The 21,407-nt window shown below is 40.6% G+C and overlaps 1 pseudogene; it reads right to left on the reverse strand.

The window, feature by feature from the left end:
- Positions 1 to 1,170: 1,170 nt before the first annotated feature.
- Positions 1,171 to 14,907, reverse strand: LOC105750558 (annotated as a pseudogene).
- Positions 14,908 to 21,407: the final 6,500 nt, after the last annotated feature.

The raw sequence follows: 21,407 nt of genomic DNA on the forward strand, positions 1-21,407 counted from the left end.
TCACTTAACATTGTTTACCAGTTTCCTCATCTGTAAAATGAACTGGAGAAGGAAATGGCAAACTGTGCCAGTATCTTTGCCAAGAAAATCATAAATGGGATCACAAAGAGTGGGATGTGACTAGTTACCTAAATACCAACAAACTTCATAATCCCAGCTTATACTGAACTTGCAGATCACTAAAATTCACTTTTTTTTAATAGCCCTTTATTTACAGGATATATACATGGGTAACTTTACAGCATTAACAATTGCCAAACCTCTTGTTCCAATTTTTCACCTCTTACCTCCCCCCACCCCCTCCCCTAGATGGCAGGATGACCAGTAGATGTTAAATATATTAAAATATAAATTAGATACACAATAAGTCTACATGACCAAAATGCTATTTTGCTGTACAAAAAGAATCAGACTCTGAAATATTGTACAATTAGCTTGTGAAGGAAATCAAAAATGCAGGTGGGCATAAATATAGGGATTGGGAATTCAATGTAATGGTTTTTAGTCATCTCCCAGAGTTCTTTTTCTGGGCATAGCTAGTTCAGTTCATTACTGCTCCATTAGAAATGATTTGGTTGATCTCGTTGCTGAGGATGGCCTGGTCCATCAGAACTGGTCATCATATAGTATTATTGTTGAAGTATATAATGATCTCCTGGTCCTGCTCATTTCACTCAGCATCAGTTCTAAAATTCACTTTTTAAATAACTGCTGCCTAACTCCTGCCTGTCCCCCCATCTTCTAACTTCTGGAGTTGATTTTCTTCAACCTTTAGCATCCAACTTTTACTTATTCTCCCATCAGTGGGACCAAATGCTCTAATCTCTAAAGATTCTCATTCTGGCAACCAGTGTGTTAACCTTCCTTCTAAGCCTTGTTTTATGTGTAAATTTGATGAACACAACACCTGTGCCTAAAGGCACATAAGACATTGGTAAAAATGTTAACTTGTACAAGGTCAAACAAGATTTCAGTTATCTTAGAGGATCCCCCCACCCTAACAATGTCAACATGGAATCAGCCATTATTCATTTTATTACATTCAAAATGTTTCAACCCCTCTAAGTCTGTCTACGGACTTCTTCATACATTTAAAGTTTCCAGTATGATTCCTTAAATGCGAAATATTTGCTGACAAACACAATTTAAAGGGTTTGAGTTGGTTAAAGGTTTTCCCACAATTACATGCAAAGGATTTTTCTCCAATATGGGTTCTCTGATGGTTAATAAGATTTTCAGATATCCCTTTTGGTGAGTGACATTTATCCTAAATCCATTATACTGAGGGTTTCCCACTAGTGTACATTCTCTGATGGTTTTTGAATACTTCCCTCTTCATTGAAGCCTTACCCAAATTTCATAGAAATGTAAATGGTTTCTGTCCAATAGTTCTGTGATCAGTAATATGGTGGTTCCTTCTGCAGGCTTTCACATATTCTTTACATTCAAAGGACTTACCTGTGCTGAGTTCAATTACTTCTAAATACTTCATTCTTTCTAAAGACTTTTCTACATTAGTTGTACAGAAAAGGTTTCTCCACCAGTATTAGTTTGCTGATAAGAAATAAGATTTGTCCTATGACTAACACCTTTTCTACCTTCATTATATTCAAAGGATTTTTCTTCAATATCAGTTACCTGATGGATTTTGAGTAGTACACTCTCAATGGAAGCTTTCCCACATTCACTGTATGCAAAAGGTTTCTCTCTAGTATGAGTTCTCTGATGGATAATAAGATTCCCCCTTTGACTAAAGCCCTTCCCACATTCATGACATGCAAAATGTTTCTCTCCAGTGTGAATCCTCTGGTGGCTAATAAGGTGTTCCCTCCTACTGAAGTCTTTCCTGCATTCATTACATTCAAAGGGTTTCTCACCAGTATGAATTCTTTGGTGAATTTTGAGTAACTCATTTTCATTGAAGGCTTTACCACATTCACATTCACCCTTCCCACATTCATGACATGCAAAAGGTTTCTCTCCACTATGGGTCCTCTGATGATTAATAAGACGTCCTCTATGGCGGAAGGCTTTCCCACATTCATTACATTTAAATGGTTTCTCTCCAGTATGCATTCTCTGATAGCTTTTTAGTACTTCACTCTCACTGAAGGCTTTCCCACATTCAGCACATGCAAAAGGCTTTTCCCCAGTATGAATTCTCCGATGGCTTTTAAGTATTTCACTCTGGCTGAAGGTTTTCCCACATTCATTGCACACAAAGGGTTTTTCTCCAGTATGAGTTCTCTGGTGGGTAATGAGGTGTGACTGGTGCCTAAATGCTTTTCCACATTCATTGCACGCAAAGGGTTTCTCCCCAGTATGAGTCCTCTAATGTCTAGTAAGATGTTCTCTCCTGCTAAAAGCTTTCCCACAGTTACTACAAGTAAAAGGTTTCTCCCCAGTATGAGTTCTCTGATGATTGATGTTTTGTCCTATTTTGGAAACCTTTCCCACATTCACTACATGCAAAAGGTTTCTCTCCAGTGTGTGTTCTCTGATGGGTGATAAGATGTCCCCTCTGGCTAAATGCTTTCCCACCTTCATTATACTCAAAGGGTTTCTCTCCAGTATGAATTCTAAGATGGCTTCCGAATACTTAGCTATCACTGAAGGATTTCCCACACTCATTACACTCAAAAGGTTTTTCTCCTGTGTGAGTTCTCCTATGCCTCTTGAGCACTATACTCTCATTGAAGGCTTTCCCACAATCATTACATTTAAATGGTTTTTCTTCAGTATGAGTTCTCTGATGAGTAATGAGGTTGGAATTGTACCTAAAGACTTTCCCACATTGATTACATGCAAAGGGTTTTTCTCTAATATAAAGCTCTTTGATGGATAAGAAGCCTTGATCTATGCCTAAAGGCTTCCCCACATTCAATACATGCAAAAAGCTTTTCTCCAGTATGAATTCTCTGATGGCTTTTGAGTATTTCACGCTGGCTGGAAGCCTTCCCACAAAGGGAAGGGTTTCTCTTCAGTATGTGTTCTCTGATGGGTAATAAGATTCCCCTCTGATTAAATGCTTTCCCACATTCATTAAATTCAAAGGGTTTCTCTCCAGTATGAATTGTCTGATGGCTTCTGACTACACTATCACTAAAGGATTTCCCACATCCATTACATTCAAATGGGTTTTCTCCAGAATGAGTTGCCTGATGAGTAATGAGGCTGGAACTGTACCTAAATACTTTTCCACATTCAATACATGAAAAGGGTTTCTTTTTTGTATGAGTTCTCTGATACGCAAAAAAGTTTGCCCAATGCTTAAAGGCTTTCCCACATTCATTACATGTAAAAGGTATTTCTGCAGCAGGAGTTCCCTTATGCCTGACAAAATAATCCCTCCTGATGAAGGCTTTTCCACATTCATTACAATCAAAGGGTTTCTCTTCAATATGAGTTTTCTGCTGGCAAATAAATTCTGCCTTCCAAATAAAGTTTTTTTTTATATTCATTATATGCAAAGAATTTCTTTCTGATGTGAATCCTTTGTTGAGTTAGGCTTCGACTGTGGCTGAAGGCTTTCTCATATTCATTGTGTTTAATATGTGCTAACTTACCTCCAGCATGTGTTCCGTGAAATTTAACTAGGTCTGACTGGTAACTGAAAGGCTTCCTGCATTTGTTATATTTAGAAAGGTTCTTCCCTAAGGCAAATGTATGAAGTGTAATTAAATGAGAATAATTCTGGAAGCTCATTTCATATGTCTTATACTGATGGAGACATTTGCCCATAGTCTCTTTGTACAATGAAATCAAGATTGACCTCAGTCTAAAATTTCTCCCAAATGTGGAACACTGAGGTAGGATCTTTTTATTAAAAGTTTTTCTAGGAGTGACTGTTACTTGTCTGGATTGTCTGTCCTGCTTGAACTTCTGTTTCTCCAAATTAACACCACATTCCCTAGCTTCTCTCATCTTGGAATGCCTGACTACTGTATTCTTTGCCAGTCTTTTCTTGAATGATGCTCCTATGCAATTGCCTTGTAACACATTTGAGTCCTTCCTTTCAAGCTTGTTCTCATGAAGAAAATCTGAAAGAAATAAGAAGTAAAAAGGTCATTAGATATTTTTAGCTTTGACAAAGGAAAGGAATCTGCTTCAGAACAACTTCTAGTTTTTATCTTCTCTACCAAGGAGAACGGGTACTCAAGCTGGACCAAGTAGAAAAAAACCACAGACTGAAGGAACTGAGGTCAAAAGGAAGAGGAGAAAATAACATATATCTAGGATTAAATGAGTCAGATTTTAGAGAAATAAAAGCACTTTCAGATGTCATTAAAAAACCATTTAGGGAAAAACAAATTGTTTTCTGCAGAATAGAAGAATGGAAAACCATATAAAACGGAAAAAGTTAGCTTGAAAAATTCTTCAACTAAAACTTTATTGAATTTGAAATCTATATAGATAAAATTAAGAGATCTAGGGAGAACCTAAGATTTAATGGACTCTCCCAAAATTGTTAAGAACAAAAGGATAGAACTGATATAGATATAGATGTAGATATCAGAAAAAAATATATATATATGATTTTTTTATTTCAAAAAATACTAAAAAAGAATTCAACAAAAATATCTATTGACTAACAAATGTAGTGAACATCAAATTCAAATCACAGAAATACATTGTCTATCCACAGTAAAATAAGGACAAAGTGATTTCAAAAGCCGCTAAAAAGAAAGGAATGCACAATAAATTTGAACTTGATTTGCAAATTTAAGAAATTGCAAAAGCCCAAATTTGATATTTTGAAAATTAAAAGATTTGTCGTGATAAAAATCTGTGACAAGGAGAAACTGAGACACAAAGTTCAGAGCACAATCAATTTATAAGACTAGCAAATACTGATAAATTGGTTTTAAGATCCCTCAGTAGTCAAGGACACACCTGATAGAGTAAGTCTTTTATAAAGTGTTTACATTTTTCACTTCCGTTTGGTTGGTGCTGCTTATATCAGTTCCTCACCAGGTGGACCAACATTCCCAGGCTGACATCCTTTGGAAAGTCCCATTGTGAGCAAATATCTTATGATCAGATTGACTTCATCAGCAAAAAGTCACAGATTTGAATCTTTGTGATTGGACTTTTAGCTTAAAGGAATAAAAGAGTTAAATTCTTACAAATTTTACTAATAGATCTTATTTGAATTTGATTTACAAATATTGATTAGACATACTGATTAGATATAATTTTCAATCAATTGACTTACTATTTTTTCTGATTTCACAATAGGTAACTGAAAGGATAAGCTTAAGGAAGCTCAAACTCATTTAATGAGAGGGCCAACCAATATATAGCGGATTGCTCATTAATTCCTAACAAATTGACTAAGCCTTATTAAATTAATATAAAGTAGGGCATCAATTTTAAATGAAATGAAATGAAAAGTATCATTTTACTGAAACAGGGCCTCATTTTTTGTTTTGTTTTGTTTTTTTGCTGAGGCAATTGGGGTTAAGTGATTTTGCCCAAAAGGGCCTCATTTTTAAAAAATTACCAATAAACTGAATGAAATCACATTCACAACCAGTGTAATTTGCAAATAATTCAAAGCTTGGAGGGATATCTAATAAAATAGATGAGTTAAAGGATAAATCATTGGGTTAGAAATTAATAAAAGTAAAACAGTGATAGGTACCAAGTCTTATATTTCAATTTAGAAATTTATCTCAACAAAGATAAATTATGGGAAGCATTCATAAATTGCAGTTCATATAGAAAAAGTCCAATGATTTTAGCCATATGGAAGCTCTCTCAACTTAAGTAAAGCACTATATATGGCAGCAAATAAAATTAATATTCTCTGAGGTAGAGAATCCAAAAGTCCAATCTTAACCTGGTCAAAAAGATCTGGAAGACTGTTCTATTCTTAATATAACAGGATTATTGACAAACTGGAGCAACCAGAAAGGAAATGACTCTGGGTGCTTTATACCAGGTTCTGCTGAAGTCACTGGGAACACAGCCTAGAGAAGGCTTTTCCCCACAATGCTGAGGGAGTTCCCAAATCATCTCTTGTTCATGGGGTGAAAAGTATTCTTATCAGGTGTACTAGGATACAACTTAACTTCTGTGATTCTGAGACATCTAAAGAAGTAAAACTTTCTTGAAAATGAAGAAATGATATAACCTTATCTTCTCAAGAAAAGAAAATAATCATGGAACACTGATTATAGAAAAATGAAAAATACATGTGAAAGCAATTCAAGTCATTAAAAATTAAAAATAGCATATCTGAAGAAAAAAAGCTATGTTGGAGGTGGGGGTTGGGGAGGTAGTAAGTAGGATAAAGGTAATAAGCCTTTTCAATCTTCTACCAGTCCAGACACTGCAATTTATAAAAATGAAGGGAACACATGAGAAACAGAAAGCAATCATTGCTGAAAGAAATGAGTAAAAAGGGCACAGGCCAACATCTCACACATAAACCTAGAAAACCTCCAAATGCATATATGACACAGATTAAAAAGTTCATGCCATAAACAAATTAGGGGAGCAAGGAAAGAAAAATATCTCTTGTGCCTCCAAATAGGGCAAGAGTTCATAACTAAATAGGAGATAAAGAAAGGAGATAAAATAAAAGAGCGATTTTTCTTACTTAAAATTGAAAAGTTTTACATGAACAAAATCAATGTAGTTAGAACTGATGCAGAATGAAGTAGAACCAGGAGAAAAGTTCAACAGAAACCACATTGTGAAGGAAACATTTTTGAGAGACTTGTTTTAACATTTTGATAATTATTTCAACATAATTGATTTCCTTTGTAATCCTTTATATTTATATATTTTAAAGCATCATAGTGGGTATGGGTTCTTAGGTTTCACTAGACTATCAAAGTGATCTATCACACACACACACACCACACACACACGAGATTCCCTTTGTAAAAAAATAAAACAAAACTTCAAAGATGTAAGAATTCTCATCAATACGATGATCAGCACAATCCCAGTGAGCTGATGATGATTACTAACAGAGAAATGATTGACTCAGGCACAGAATAGCTCAGGCACATTTTTAGATGGGGCCAATATATTTTAATTGAGTACAATTATGTGTTAAAAATGTTTTGGGGGGTTTTTTGGCTGGGGAGGGTGGGGTGGGAAAAAGGAGGGGAAAAAGGGGAAAAAGGAGGGAAGGTAAGGCCAAGAATAGCAGAGGAAGAGCAGTGCATAAGATAGGGATGCCCAAAAACAGAATAAAAGAAAAAACTATGCTAGAGAAGAATTTACAAAATGCAATTGTTTGGGTTCACCAAGCTAATTTGTGTTTTCTTCTTAGCATTTGGAGGGGAAAAGGGATCAGTGATAGGGACGGCCAAAGAAAAGAACTAGTTATGGGTCACAGAAGCATCTAAAAGAAAATGGACAAAAGAGAACTGAAGTCCAAAAGGAGTCAGAGACAAAAACAACTCTGTGGTGTGTTAAAGTTTTTAATTTCTGAGGAAACTACTGACATACCTGTCAGTAACTGATGGGGACAGAAAGGTGTCTGGGAAGCTAGTTCTCTTTATAGAAAAGCAGGCAGCTAAGCACAATGGGCAGCTGGGCTGCACTGCCCCGAAAACATGAGCCACCATCAGGAAGGAGCACCACTAACCAACCAAGGATGCCGGCTCCCCCAACAAACAGGACAAAAAGGCCAGAAGCCCAAAGCAGAGGCCTGCGAGGCTGAAGAAAGAAGCAGCAAAGCCAAAGGCCTAGTATTCCAGAGAGACTTCCTCAGTGGTCCTAAGCCTCCTTATTGCTACAACAAGGGCGATCCAGCAGCTCACCCACACTTGAATGAGCATTAAAGCAGAAAGAAAGAAATGTTTCATCTCCATCTAGCGAAACTTGGAAGAATGCCGAAGAGGGCGAGGTGGTGAAACGTGTACTTGGTTGGTTTGAGTCGGCACAGACAGGACTTAGTCTGGTCTCAGGGAGAGAATACAAATGTCCCCAAAACAGATGAAAGGCATCCCAAATTTTGTCCCTCCAACCCAGCAAATCTTTCTATTCTAATTCTTAATTTTAAGAAATGTCTGAACTGTTTGGTTCTGCACACATATATTGTACCTAGGATATACTGTGAGATATTTAACATGTATAGGACTGCTTGCCATCTGGGGGAGGGGGTGGAGAGAGGGAGCGGAAAAATCGGAACAGAAGTGGGTGCAAGGGATAATGCTGTAAAAAATTACCCTGGCATGGGCTCTGTCAATAAAAAGTTATTTTTTTTTAAAAAAGAAATGTCTGAGTGATCTATTCTGAGCTGAGTACTACTTGACATGCAAAGATGGACTTCTCACTGACTACTACTCAATACCAAGACCAACCTTCATCCCAGAGAACTAGGAATGAAGAATATTGCCCGACAAGAGTTTGAGGAGGAGCATAATATGAACGATGAGACATTTTTTTTTGGATCAAGAGACCATAAGTGGACATTTCGCCTCTTTAGACATATTGGCTTTTAAGGTATTTTTTTTTTCCTTTTCAGAGATGGGAAGGGGAGAATGGATGAGAGAAGAATTTTGCTCATTGATACAAATAAAATCTCTAAAATTTTATTTTAAAAAAAGTTTTTAATTTCTTCTAAAAAGTAGTTTGGGGTGCAGTGGGTCCCACAATGGGACCTGGGCCTGGGCACTTATCACATCTGAACCTCACAACAACCATGGGAGGCAGCTATTATTATGTAATAATATATTATTTCCGAAATATCTGAAATATATTATAATATAATATATTATAATAATAAAGAGCTATAAAAATGACAGCTATAATTATTATTTTTACTGAATAATAAAGCAAAGTGTACATGGGAGTCATTTATGGTTTCATACGTGAGCATCTTTTTATGTTCTGCTTTGTAGATGGAAAGGCTTTCTCTTTTTTTGGTGTTTAAGTGTAGAATAAATCAAATGTATTAAAAACAGAAACTGAAGGTAAGGTAAAAAGTACAGAATAACACATGTTTTCAGACATGACCGACGTGTTTTAATTGAGCACAGTTATGTGTTATAAAAGAGAAATTTCTTTTTGGCTGGGTTGGAGATATGGGGGAGGGGCAAGAATAACAGGGGAGGACCAGGGCATGAGATGGAGGAGCAGGGCATGAGATGGGGATGCTCAAAAATAGAATAAAGGAAAAAATTATGCTAGAGAAGAATTTCAAAAATGCAAAGGCTTGTTGTTGGTTTTTTTCTTCCTCATGGTTTTTCCCTTTGATCAGATTTTTCTTGCATCACATGATGAATATGGAAATATGTTTTTAAAATTGCACATGTTTGATTTATATCAGATTACTTGCTATTTTAGGAAAAGGGAGGAAAAGAGGGAAAAAACTGGAGCACAAGGTTTTGCAAAGGTGAATGCTGAAAGCGATCTTTGCATGTAATTGGGAAAATAAAATACTGTTGAATGCAGAGGGCACAAAGAGAGGTTCAGAAGACACAAATAGAAAAATTCTGAAACTAAAGCACTAGGTTTATTTTATATTTTATTAAAAAGAAACAAATTGAATATATTGGAGATTCAGTTTCCTAGTCCGTTCTTTATATATGGGTGTGTTCATGTTTATTGGTATTTGCAGAATTCAGAATAAAAATAAATTTAAAAGAAAAAATTAAGATGAGGTAAAACAAGATTAAAGATTTCAAAAAAACCTTTTGAAAGGAACATAATTTAGCAAGAATCACCAGAAGATTATTCAAATGCTTCCAATAATTATAAAAATTCAAATGAAAACCTATTCAAGATACAACATAAATCCCATTAACTTAAAAAGAGAATTACAGAATGTGATGCCAGTGGGGCTATGCAGATGTGGACATGACATTATCCAAGTAGCATAACTAAAAATGATGCAGTCTTTTCTGGAAAGCAAAAAGCCATAACAATGAGAGAAAAAGCTCAAGGATTTAGTGGGACTTTATGGGATTTAGTGATGATGACACAAAAGTAAGAGCACAGAGTGGACCCAGGAAAGGCTGCCCATGGTGATGGTCATTGACCTGCTCTGGCCGCACTCACCTGGACAGAGGCCTCTGCAAACTTCTCTCTTGGCCCTCTTCAGAACTTCTCGTCTATCCAGCAGGGAGATCATGTCCAGGGTGCAAACAGGAATTCCTACCCAGAGGGAGGTAAATGAAAAACTGATGGGGACAGAAAGGTGTCTGGGAAGCTAGTTCTCTTTATAGAAAAGCAGGCAGCTAAGCACAATGGGCAGCTGGGCCTTCCCAGGGAGGAAGATAGGCCACAAGGCCAGATCCCAGAACGGGGCCATCAGGTTCTAAGATAAAAAATGGTAATTTTGGGTTCGAGATATTGCAGCAGGGATCAGGAAGGGCTTCCCTGAGGAGACGGCCCCTGAGTTAGGTTATACAAAAGTATGGTGAGAGAGAAGGTGAACTGTACAATGGGAGGACAGGAAATAAGACAGGTACACAGTAGGTGCTTAATAAATGTTTATTGATCAGCTGGACCTTAGAGTAGCCAAAGCAGAAAAACGTGCAATAACCTTGGTAAGGAAGTTTGGAGTTAAATTGAAAAGGCTTTAAATACTGTAAGATTCTATAATTGATTCTCTGGTCAATAGGGAGCCCCTAGAGCTTCTTGAGCCACAAGAGGATGTGGTCTGATCTATTATCTAACTTAAGACTTAAAAAAAAAAAAAAAAACTTCAAAAAGTTATTTACTATTTACTACAGCCAGAAGAAAAAAGGCACAGTGGATGGAATACCAGGCCTGGAGTCAGGAGGACTCGAGTGCAAATCCAGCCTCAGACACTTATTAACTGTGTGATCTTGGGCAACTCACTCAACCTGTTTGCCTCAGTTCCTCATCTGTAAAATGAGGACTTACAGGGGATGGAAATGGTGAACACCCCAGTATCTTTGCCAAGAAAACCTTACATACAAAGTCCATGGGGTCACACAGAACCAGACTGAATGATACAGACAGAGGATTGTGCTGGGAGAGACCAAGTTCAGCTAAAACATGGCTCACATCTGCCTCCTGGGGCTCCCAATGTGGAGAGAGTGAAAGCCATGCAAAGCAGATGGGGGAAAAGTTGTCCCATCTCCCATGGAGAGTGGGAAGGAAAACTTCCTGGAGCAAGGGACCTACAAATCCATGAAGTAGGGAGGCTGTAGCCAGAGAGTCAGCACAAGGAAACTCGGGAATTTCCATTTGAACAGTTTCACCTGGATCTGTACAACAGCACCCTAAATCCTGGACATAATGGATCTGGCACTGACCATGTGATGCCCTTCCGCATTCCTGCACAAAGCCCATATTTGGCTGAGCCTCTCAGACCTCCCACAACCTGCATTGAGAAAAGTGCAAAGATACCCTCATGGACCAATTCTGAATTAGAGAGGGACAGTCACACTTACCCAGAAAGACCAGGTTCTGATAGTTCTCCCACATCACATCCCTGTACAGGGCCCTCTGGGCCGGTTCCAGGCGTCTCCATTCCTCCCCGGTGAAGTCCACGGCCACGTCCCTGAAGGTCACTGATTCCTAAGTCAAACACAATCCTGCTTAACCAAAGATGATTTTTCCAAATTTCTCCTGATTCCTTGCATACTTCAACTTGTACAAGTCTCAGTAGCACATGTATAGTTTCCCTGGAGTCTCAAGTTCATCTTGACAAAAATCTCTCTACAAGTAACCCCAAGAAAAGTATTCATTATACCCTTAAAATCCCAAACCAAACCACAGAATCAACCTCCATTAGATAATCAATAGGAATATTAGCAATCACATTCTAAATAAGATTCTTAGCAATCATTCTCTATTACTAATCAACTGATTCTGTCCAGAGTAACAAGGGAAGCAATATCCCAGAGTTCTAAACACTAATGGCAATCTGCTCTCCTTTGTCTGTGGAGATCGGAAATAAATTTTTGCCTCTCAGGTTGATAATATTAATTAGTTGCTGATATGTACAGAGAACTGTTTTAAGTTTTAAGGGAGAACTTTTCTCTAGCAATTCAAAGGTCAGCGTACCTTTCTGATCCTGATGGAGACTGCTCAGAACCCAGGGTCCTTGGAAATGGAAATGCTTTTAAAGTATCCTGGGAAGCGGCCCCTGTGGAGACACAGACTGCCCCCTGCTCCTTCAGGCTACAGCTATAGGGATCGACCACCCAGAAAACAAAGGTCTTGGCCCTCCGTGTCTCGGATTCTAACAAAGCCTCCGAATCAAATGCTACCATTTCATCACTGGAAATGGCATTAAAAAGGCCTCTCAACTTCACTGCTGCCACCTTGAGAACCCTGGGATCTCTCTACCTGATCTGCACAAATGCAGCCTCCCTCTTAAAATGTGAGCTCCTCAACAGCAGGGCCCAGCTTCCTTTTCTGTTTGGATCCCCACTTAGAAGGGGATCCAAATCCACTTATTCATTGATGATCCAATGTAAACGTACACCTAAGCTTGCTTGATACTTCTTCCCAGAAAATCCTCCACAAGATTTCCTCTCTGTCTCTTATTGTAGCCTAAATAATGGGATGGGAGGAAGAGAAGGGGAATCTATGTTCCTCTTCCATCCCTCATTCTCCAGTCCATCACGGACCACATCATTTTCTGGTCAGCCTTTTTCTGCTGATGACTTTCTGTGCTGCTTCCAGTATGTAGCTTTGACTGGCAATAGACTTGGCACTGACCCCCAAAACAGGACCTTCTGATGTTCAATGGCCCCAAAGAGGAATTCTTCGGTTGGTGGTCTTCCTCGTTTTACTCTCAGAAAAAGCAAGAATAATTTTGTTCCAGGCAAAATCTTGTATCATTCAGAGACCTATATAATTTCCTAATTTCAGCCTATTCGCTTCTGCTGGTTCAGTTTGGGGTCTAGATCTGAACAGATTACATAAACTTCTATGGTTGGTCCCTACAACTGCCTATCATAGCCCATGCAACGGGCCTTTTTCTCTTCCTTGGTTTTTCTTTTGATGACGACTAGATTCTACAAGGGTACAGATCTCTTTCGGGAGGCCCTCCACTGTGTACCATGTTAAGGAAACCCTATCAATGGGAAGGAATATTCCCCATTCCTGAGTAAGTTCACTCTGTCCTTTAGTTGACTTCTCAAGGAAAGTTCACTTTGACTTCTCAAGGAATGTATCATGTATGTGTTGGCTGCTTATCTATGTTGCAGGAACTAGCCCCTCCTGAAATTCAAGGACAGTACTTGGGAGAAATGGCTAATCTCCCATGTATGTCATTTATTAATTAATTAATAAATATAATTTATTAATTGTAATTAAATGTAAAGGTTGTAACCTTGCAGTCCTTCATGATTATCTCCTTGATGAGCTAACACATCTGTATTGCCATGACCAATAGCCAAGAAAGTGGGCTGAAGCCCAAAGCCCCTGGTCCATCCAAAGCCCAAATCCTTAGCCCAAAGCCTTTTTTGTCTGTAACCACATAAAAGCCCCTGCTCTGAGATGGCTCATTGGAGTCTCATCCATGGAGAGGACGCTCTGCCTTGGAACAGTTCCCAGTTCGGGACTCACAGGCTGAACACAGGACCCCCCAGTCACAGTGAATCAGAGTCGGTGCTCCCCTGAATTGGTGATGTTTTCTCTCTCTTTTTCTTCTGTCCTGATCATTATATTAATAATTGTAGTGTGTTTAGTTATTATCCTTATATGCTGGTTTTGTTATTGTAAAAAGTCCATTCTTTGCTGCTTTTAGTTATTATTATTAAAGTTCTTTTATATTTGGCTTCTAAAACACATATGTCATTTGTGATAGCTAATTCAAACTTTAAAATCTCACTACACAATGCTAGACTCACACACAAAAAAGAGTACTTGGAAAACCTCCTACAGGTAATCCTGTTGATAATGGGCCTTGGGCAGAATTTCCATGACAGTAGTAAAGAGTCTCCATCTTTGAAGCTTTGCTTGATACAAATAATCAGGAGCTCATCCAAAAAATTATTTTTGTTGTCACACCTACAACCCTAGTGCTCTCCTGGTTACCAACAATGTTGCTAAAAACCTGGGCAACAAACTGAACAAAATGTTCCAGAACTGCATCACTGTATCCACAATGCCCGGCACATTATGTTGAAAGGAAAGGGAAAACAAATCTTGAGGGTTAGGAGGGACAGCCCCTGAGAGCAAGTGGTAGGACTTTTTGTTTCACATTTAAATGGAAGTCCCATCCTTCACCCATTACTCCAATCATAAAGACTCCTGGTTTTCATATTCCACATATTGATTCTAAAACTTTCTGCTTCGTTTTGGGGAGATTCTAGAATTTACCTTCTCTTCTCTGTGCCATGGATCAGGATAGCCAGGGGGTTCTAGGGGAGAATCATTGTGACTCAGGAGCCTGGATGGGCCTTGGGGACACTGAAGATTGTGGAAAGAAATGTCACCCCAAGAAATTCACGAGCGTGGCACGGGGCACAGGGAGAGGGAGTAAACTCAAACTCACCCGAGTCATCCCTGTTAGGAGCACCGAAGCCATTCCCTTCTGGACTGGTGGGGTGCACCAGGACAGAGAGGGCATGGGGAGATCAGTCCCGCCTTCAGCCCCTAATCAAGGCCCTCCTCACCGCCCACCCGCTGGGGATCTGAGGGGTCACACCCCAACCTCATGTGGCCCACTGCAAGGGGGACCCCAGCTTCCCAACCTGGACTCCGAGGAAGAATACCCCAAGGCTGCATTCTGTCCCGTCCTCCCCTTCCCAGGCCTTCTTCTTCTACCAGTCTCCACCTGCTCAGTGCCGATGAGGCTCACCTCCCAGGCCAGGTAGCGTGGCCAGAGGATGGGTGCCCTCCTTCTTCTCCCTTCCCTAACTAGCTGTGGCCTCCCACACTGGGCAGGTGGTCCTTCCCAACAGGGCCAAGAGGCTCCTCTCCTCTCTCCTCCAGCACCAGAGCCACCTCCACCATGATCACTTGTGCTGGCCGGGCTCTCCCCGCTAGGACTTCACTCCAAGGTTCCCCGGTTGGAGTCACTGCCCCATCAGCAGCGCCAGGGCCGCTCCTTTGCCTTCCGTTCTGCCCTCAAGCCGTGGAGGAAGATCTCAGAGCAGGAGGTGTCTCCTGGGGGGCCCCTTTTCCTGAGAGCATTTATACGCTCCACCTTCCAGGAAAGCCCAGACCTGGGAGCAGAAGAACAAGGTCACTTTAACTGGCTCTTCTCTCTGCGGCTCAGATCCCCGTCCCCAGCTGGGGTCTGCACTTGGGCTGCTGCTGGCCAGACCCGAGAACTCTATCAGGGCAGTTGAGCCAGGAAACGGAGACAGTAGGAGGGAGCAGCGAATCAGTCACACAACATAACACAGGGTTCCCTAAGCACCCACAACCTTAGCCATGCCCCTGGCATGGGGTACTTCATTACATAAGAAACCTTTGCTGCCTCACCCTGTTGGAGAAACAGGAGCTAACACAGGGACCACCAGCCACATGGTGATGAACCAGGGAGGCCATGACAAAGATTCAGGAGAGGGGGTGGTAAGGGTATGTGCCCTTTCCCTAAATATGTCCAAACTTCCTTCTTTTTTTATTTTTTAATGTATTTTTTAAAATGCAAAATAAGAAAAAAAAATAGAAAATGAAAGAAAACAAAACAAAACAAAAAACTTACCATATGCCCAGCAGCACATCAGGGAAGATTCAAAATATATAACAAGTTTCCATTTCAAGAAAGCATATGTAATTGTACACAGCAACAAGAGTATGTGATGACCAACTGTGACACACTTGGCTCTTCTCAATGAGGTGCTGGAGGGCAAATCTAAAGACGGGATGGGAAAGCCCGATGCTTCTTTGTAAGTTTTATTTTGTTCTCTGCTGTGTACTTTTCACCTTATTAACCTTCTCCTGATGTGAGTACTTTTCTGTCCAAACTTTTAAACTTAATGCACATACTTCGCAAATGTACCATGACTGTCACGCTTACATGTAAATCTCCTTTGTTGTAGGTAGCTCACACACACAGACACACCTCCCCCTTACTATAACTCAACGCCTTCAGAAACAGTCAGAGGCCTTGGACACAAAAATAAGCGAGTGATGAATTTCAATATTCAATCAATGTATTTGAGAAGCACTGAGTGGTGGACACTGTAGGAGAAACAGAACGTTGCAGAAAACCGGTCAAGAGATAATCACTTTTTTGGATGTGGCAATGTACCATCCTAGGCACAGATCCCTAGAGAGAGAAAGGACATTGCATTAGGATTAAAGAAATGATCAATGTAGACGCCCATTTTATTCCAAACTTATCTCCAATTTAGTGTGACTCCACTAGACTAGTGACTGTTAGCAAATGTTAGTATTACACTTATTTACTAATATATGTTTACTGTTACTAACATGAGTACAGGAATTGCACATACTAATATGTATTTTATATATCTCAGATATAGGAATAATTAGATAAGGTTGGATAGATTTCTTTTTACATTAGTTCTCAACTTTAACTATAAGCTGTAAGTTAGTTCACTCTCCACTAACTAGTGATAAATAAGCTCACTGGTCATTATAAAGTTCCTTCCACCCTTCTGCATGAGTGGGACTTCAATTTGCAATATATATCTGCATCCCCAGATCAGCCCCTCTTGCCCAACATGAGACTACTTGATCAGCCCAGATGATCCCTGCCTTGTCCATACTGTGACAGTCCAGGTTGATATATCATTTCTGGCCCTCCTAAGGGCTAAAATCAAGGTCTACTCCCCAGTGAAATGAATGTATCTGACCTATCTGTTTCTTGGGGTGTCCTGCACCCCTGTCCATAAAAGGACATTGAAAAAGGGGGCCCCTCTTTAGCTACTGGCTCAGAGCTTTCCCACAGTAGTTTTCCCCACAGATTGGACGATTTTGGACACCACAAAGATGTGTAATTGGGTCATTGGGGGGCGGGGCAAAGATTTATTGAATTCTGTCAAGAAGGACACGATTTTTAATGGTCAGATTAATAAAAGAAAAACTTAACTACAATTTCTTTCAAAATTGATAAATTAAGAAAACAATCAATAAGAAAATCTTTTAATCAAACTGTGACTTCTAAACAATGTCCTCCCGATCTTATGTTCTTGCAAATGACTGCCATGGGTCCAGTGAGGGAGTAGTGGCCCTTGCACTTCCAAGATTGCTGGCTCTGCTCCTGTTCGGCCCAGGACCCCCTCCAGGACTCTGTGCCCACCCGACCTTGCCAGAACCCAGGTGGCACCAATGCCTGGGGCTCTGTGGCCCGAGGGCAGGCACTGGCCGGCCTGCCCGTTAGCCCCAGAGCTGGCACAGTGCTGGGCACGGAGCGGGCACTCGTCCTCATCCTTTCCAACATGCTGCCCCATTACCCAGAGCAGGGACCTTCTCGGGGCTCCTCAGAGACCCTGCAACACTGTGCAGCCCTTTGCACGTGCCCGGGCCCCAGTTCAGATCCTGCCTTCTCCTCCGCTCCCCTACCCCAGCTTCCTTCCCATTCACTCGGATCCCTGGGGTTCACGCCACAGGCTGGGAGAATAAATCCCCAAAGGGTGGGGGCGGGGCAGAGGAAGGGAGCTCCTGGGGAGGGACTGCGAAGCCGCGGGAGGTGGGAGGCAGCCGCGTGGCCCACGTGGGCACACATGGAACTCTCCCCCCTTCAGGGCGACGTCACACACGCCCCATCGGTCACAGCACAAACTGTTACACACGTGGTGTCACACGTGGGCAGTCCCAGTGGATCCTACACAAAGGTGCTCACGGCAAGGGGAGGGAGGGAAAGCTGGATGCGCCTGCGCACCAACTCCTCACTCTCACCCAGGCGCCCACATCCTGGGATGGGGTCAGGGCGCAGAGCGAGCACCGCGCGTGCGCACTGCCTCAGGTTGCCACCTCTTCTCCCAACAGGAAAGGGGAAAGGGAGAGGGCAGAGCCGGGACCGCGCGTGCGCACTTCCTTCCGCCTCACACCTCTCACCTCGAGCTCCCACTGCAGGGGCAGAGGAGGACGGAGAGGGCGCCGGGGCGGAGCAAGGTGAAGGGAAAGTCTCACGGGAGAGACCGCAGCCTCCCCCCAGGCAGTCTGGAGCAACTATTCCCACAATGCATCACGTTCTGCGGCACTGCGCAGACTAGAAGACCAAGCGGGCCAAAGCGCGGCATTGCTTAGGAGTGCCTTCCGGGAAATGTAGTGCGGAAGCAGGAAGGCACGGGCACACCCCCGTCTCCAGACTCCATTCCCCACAAGATATCACGGCCCTCCTTTTCAAAACTTGAGTCTGCGCAGTGAATGGGGCTCTGCCCAGGGCTGACTTGCGCCCATTGATCCTTTCACTTAGATACTTGGGAAAGAATCGTTTTTTCGTGCCTTTATGTTAAAAGAAACAAACGAATTCTGGTCCCCTCCATAACCTGGGCCTCAGTTTCTTCCTCTATAAAATGACCCCTACCAACTCTCCTGGCTCTAGGACCCGGTGATCCAGGGTCGGGCCCAGAGTCTGACCAAGACTTTGGACCCCCACGGGGGGCTCAGGTCTCCCTTATTGAGGAGGGCCCCCAGATCTTCACAAAGGCTGCTTCTCCAGAGCAGGGGTGGCAAATTCGGCTATCAGGAGCCATTCATCCATAATGGGATCCTTGCACGCCATGTACTACTGCCTTTTTTAAAAAAAAATAATAGCAGTGTTTTCCCGTGTTTTCATTTATTTTATTAAACATCTCCCATTCCCTTTTGATCTGGTTCAGTTGTTTGACATCGGTGCCCTAGAAGATGGCGTAGATCATGGAACAGGAAAATCTGTTTCCCGGACCACAGAAGGCAGTCCCTCTCAAACATTCTATTTTATTTAAAAACCAAAAATCTGCCAGATTTGCCTCCCACCTCATGCCTGTATTAAGAATCAAAGGAAAACAAAACCATTGTTACAATCAAGAACACCTTTTTGCATGGATCTTGTGCCCTATGGAGCTGAGAGCTTCCTTCGATGAGCGCTCTAGAGCAGTGGTTGGTGATGACAGACAGCCGAGTCCCCAAGGATGGATTGTTCTCCTATTTATCTCAGTCTGTATCATTACATACAAGTCTCCTCAGGCTTCTCTAGCTTCATCAGTTATTAATTCGGTCTTCCAGCTTCATCGTTAATAGATTTTGAGTTACTTGGGGGAGCTTAGTCACAAGAGGCCAGTCCTGAGCAGTCTCAGGTCCTTGCACCAATTCCAGGTCTAGTTCCCTATGAGCTGCTCATATAGTGTTCTGTCTTGTTTCTTCCTCCCGATTTCCTGAGAAGTACACAAGTCATTTTGCTAATATGGAGAAAGCAGAGGAGCCTACAAAGGAACTACATTATACTATCATATAATAAGTACATGTAAGGAAATAGCATGACATTTAAGAGAATGACCACAATTATTACAATTTTCTTCCATCCCAATGATATGTTGTGATTAGTGGGAAAAGTGGATTTCTAAACTTAATTTAAAACAGATTAGTTGAATTTCTAAACTGGGTTCAGAGACAAAAATGATTTGGGCAATTTTACAACATATTGGGGGTGTCAATTGCCTGAAGCCCACCACTCAAATATAGAGGAGTCCAAGTTCAGTTGAAGGTGGAAAGAATTTATTGGAATGAAACTGAAAAACTAGTGCTAGGGAAGAGACAAGGGCAATTGATGTTTGAAAACCTCAAAACTGAAGTTCAGGAAGAAGTTAGGGTAAAGAATGTACAGTTTTTCCAGGAAAAGGAGCAGGATGTTTTGCAGAATATTGGATTGCAAGGATGATTTAAGCTGATATGAAAGGCACAGCTCATCAAAGTTATCATTGGCAAAGGCATCTGGGAATGAGTAAAACTTTGCCTCATTGCGGACTTCTGATTTTCTTTTTTTGGCAAAAAGGATTGCTCTGTCAACAGTGCACCTGCCTGGAGAAGTAACTCATAGAAAACAGACATATTAATCTCAGGGACACTCTCACAGGGGCAATGCAGAATAGAATCAATTACAAAATGGAATTAGAATAATTTGATATTCTCAATTTTCTCCTTTTTGTTAATGGGAGAACAGTCAGAGTTTTCCCAAACTGATGAATGTAAGAACAAGAGTGTAGAGGGCTGAAACTCGTGGTTGAATTGAGGTCGGTTCAAGCACTTGGGGCTAATTACTGATTGGACAATAGTCTATGGGCATATGCTTGGAAAATGGTCCTTCTCACTATCCTGTGCTGGCTCAATGATTGGTGTATACAGAGGATTGTAGGAGGGACTAGGGGGTGGAGTAAAACGAGTCAGAGTCACTCTTTGCTGTGGGGGAGGAAGAAGGCAGTTGCAGAGATTCTATTTCCATCCTGTTCACTTCTACCTCTAAAGACCAAGAATAAATAATAAGGACTTTTGCTTATCCTGACCCCAGCTGATTCTGGGGTGTCCTGGGTGCGAGGGCGTTGTCACACAAGAATAATTAATCAAAGTACAAGCCATAGCAAGAATATCTAAATTCAAGAGCAATTGGAGAGAAAATTTACACACCACCAAAATAACTGGGAGAACTGAGCATAAAATAGCGTGAAAGAAAAAAAAAAACATTCACATAATCATGATAATCAACATTAACAAACATCAGGGTTTTTTAAAAAATTTAATAACCTGCTCCCAATGTTCATTTAGTCAGAAAATTTCATCTTGGCTCTCAGATGTCCTATATTGCTGCTGGTCTCTGGAACTTCTTCCCTTGGACACTTTAGGATAGATTTCCTCTTTAATATATTTGCTTCTCTAGTTCCAACTTTCTTATAGTGACTCAGATGTTTCTGCTAAAATATTTTATAAAACAGATCTCTATATAACCTCTCAAATTTTATTTCCCAGATAACTATTATGGTGAAAACTAGCTCAAACCTTGTGGTTCTGATCTTGTGAATAGGGTTATGAGAGAAATACCAAATTAGGAATACACAATTTACTTAAAATTCCAGAGTACTTAAGTTTTGTATACCCCATAAGAATCATTTACATTTCATGTATAGTATTGTATGATACTGTTGGTTTCTGAAAATTTTCTACTTTCACAATTCCCCTTAGAAGGATCAGATGCTATTGATGATCAAATCTTATATATGAAAGCATAGGATCAACAGTCTTGGCAGATAGACTTTTTCTACTACTAAGGTTCAATGGTTATACAAATGAATTTTCTTATAAGAAGCTGACTTTAACTGCAATGGTAACAAAAGTATTTTACATTATCTACAGTTATTTTAAATTTCTCTTTTTCTTGCTTCTAGACTTATATATATATGTATATATATGCATATATAGCACAACATATATAATAATATATATGCTGGTGATTTATAGGGGTTTATTTCTATATTCTATAGCTTTGTTAAAGTTATTTCAAATAGTTTTTTAGTTCATTTTCTAGGACTGTCTAAGTCTGTTAAGGCATAATCCAATGTGCATTT

This window comes from Sarcophilus harrisii, chromosome 4 (assembly GCF_902635505.1).
Source record: "Sarcophilus harrisii chromosome 4, mSarHar1.11, whole genome shotgun sequence".
In the NCBI taxonomy this organism is placed as follows: domain Eukaryota; kingdom Metazoa; phylum Chordata; class Mammalia; order Dasyuromorphia; family Dasyuridae; genus Sarcophilus; species Sarcophilus harrisii.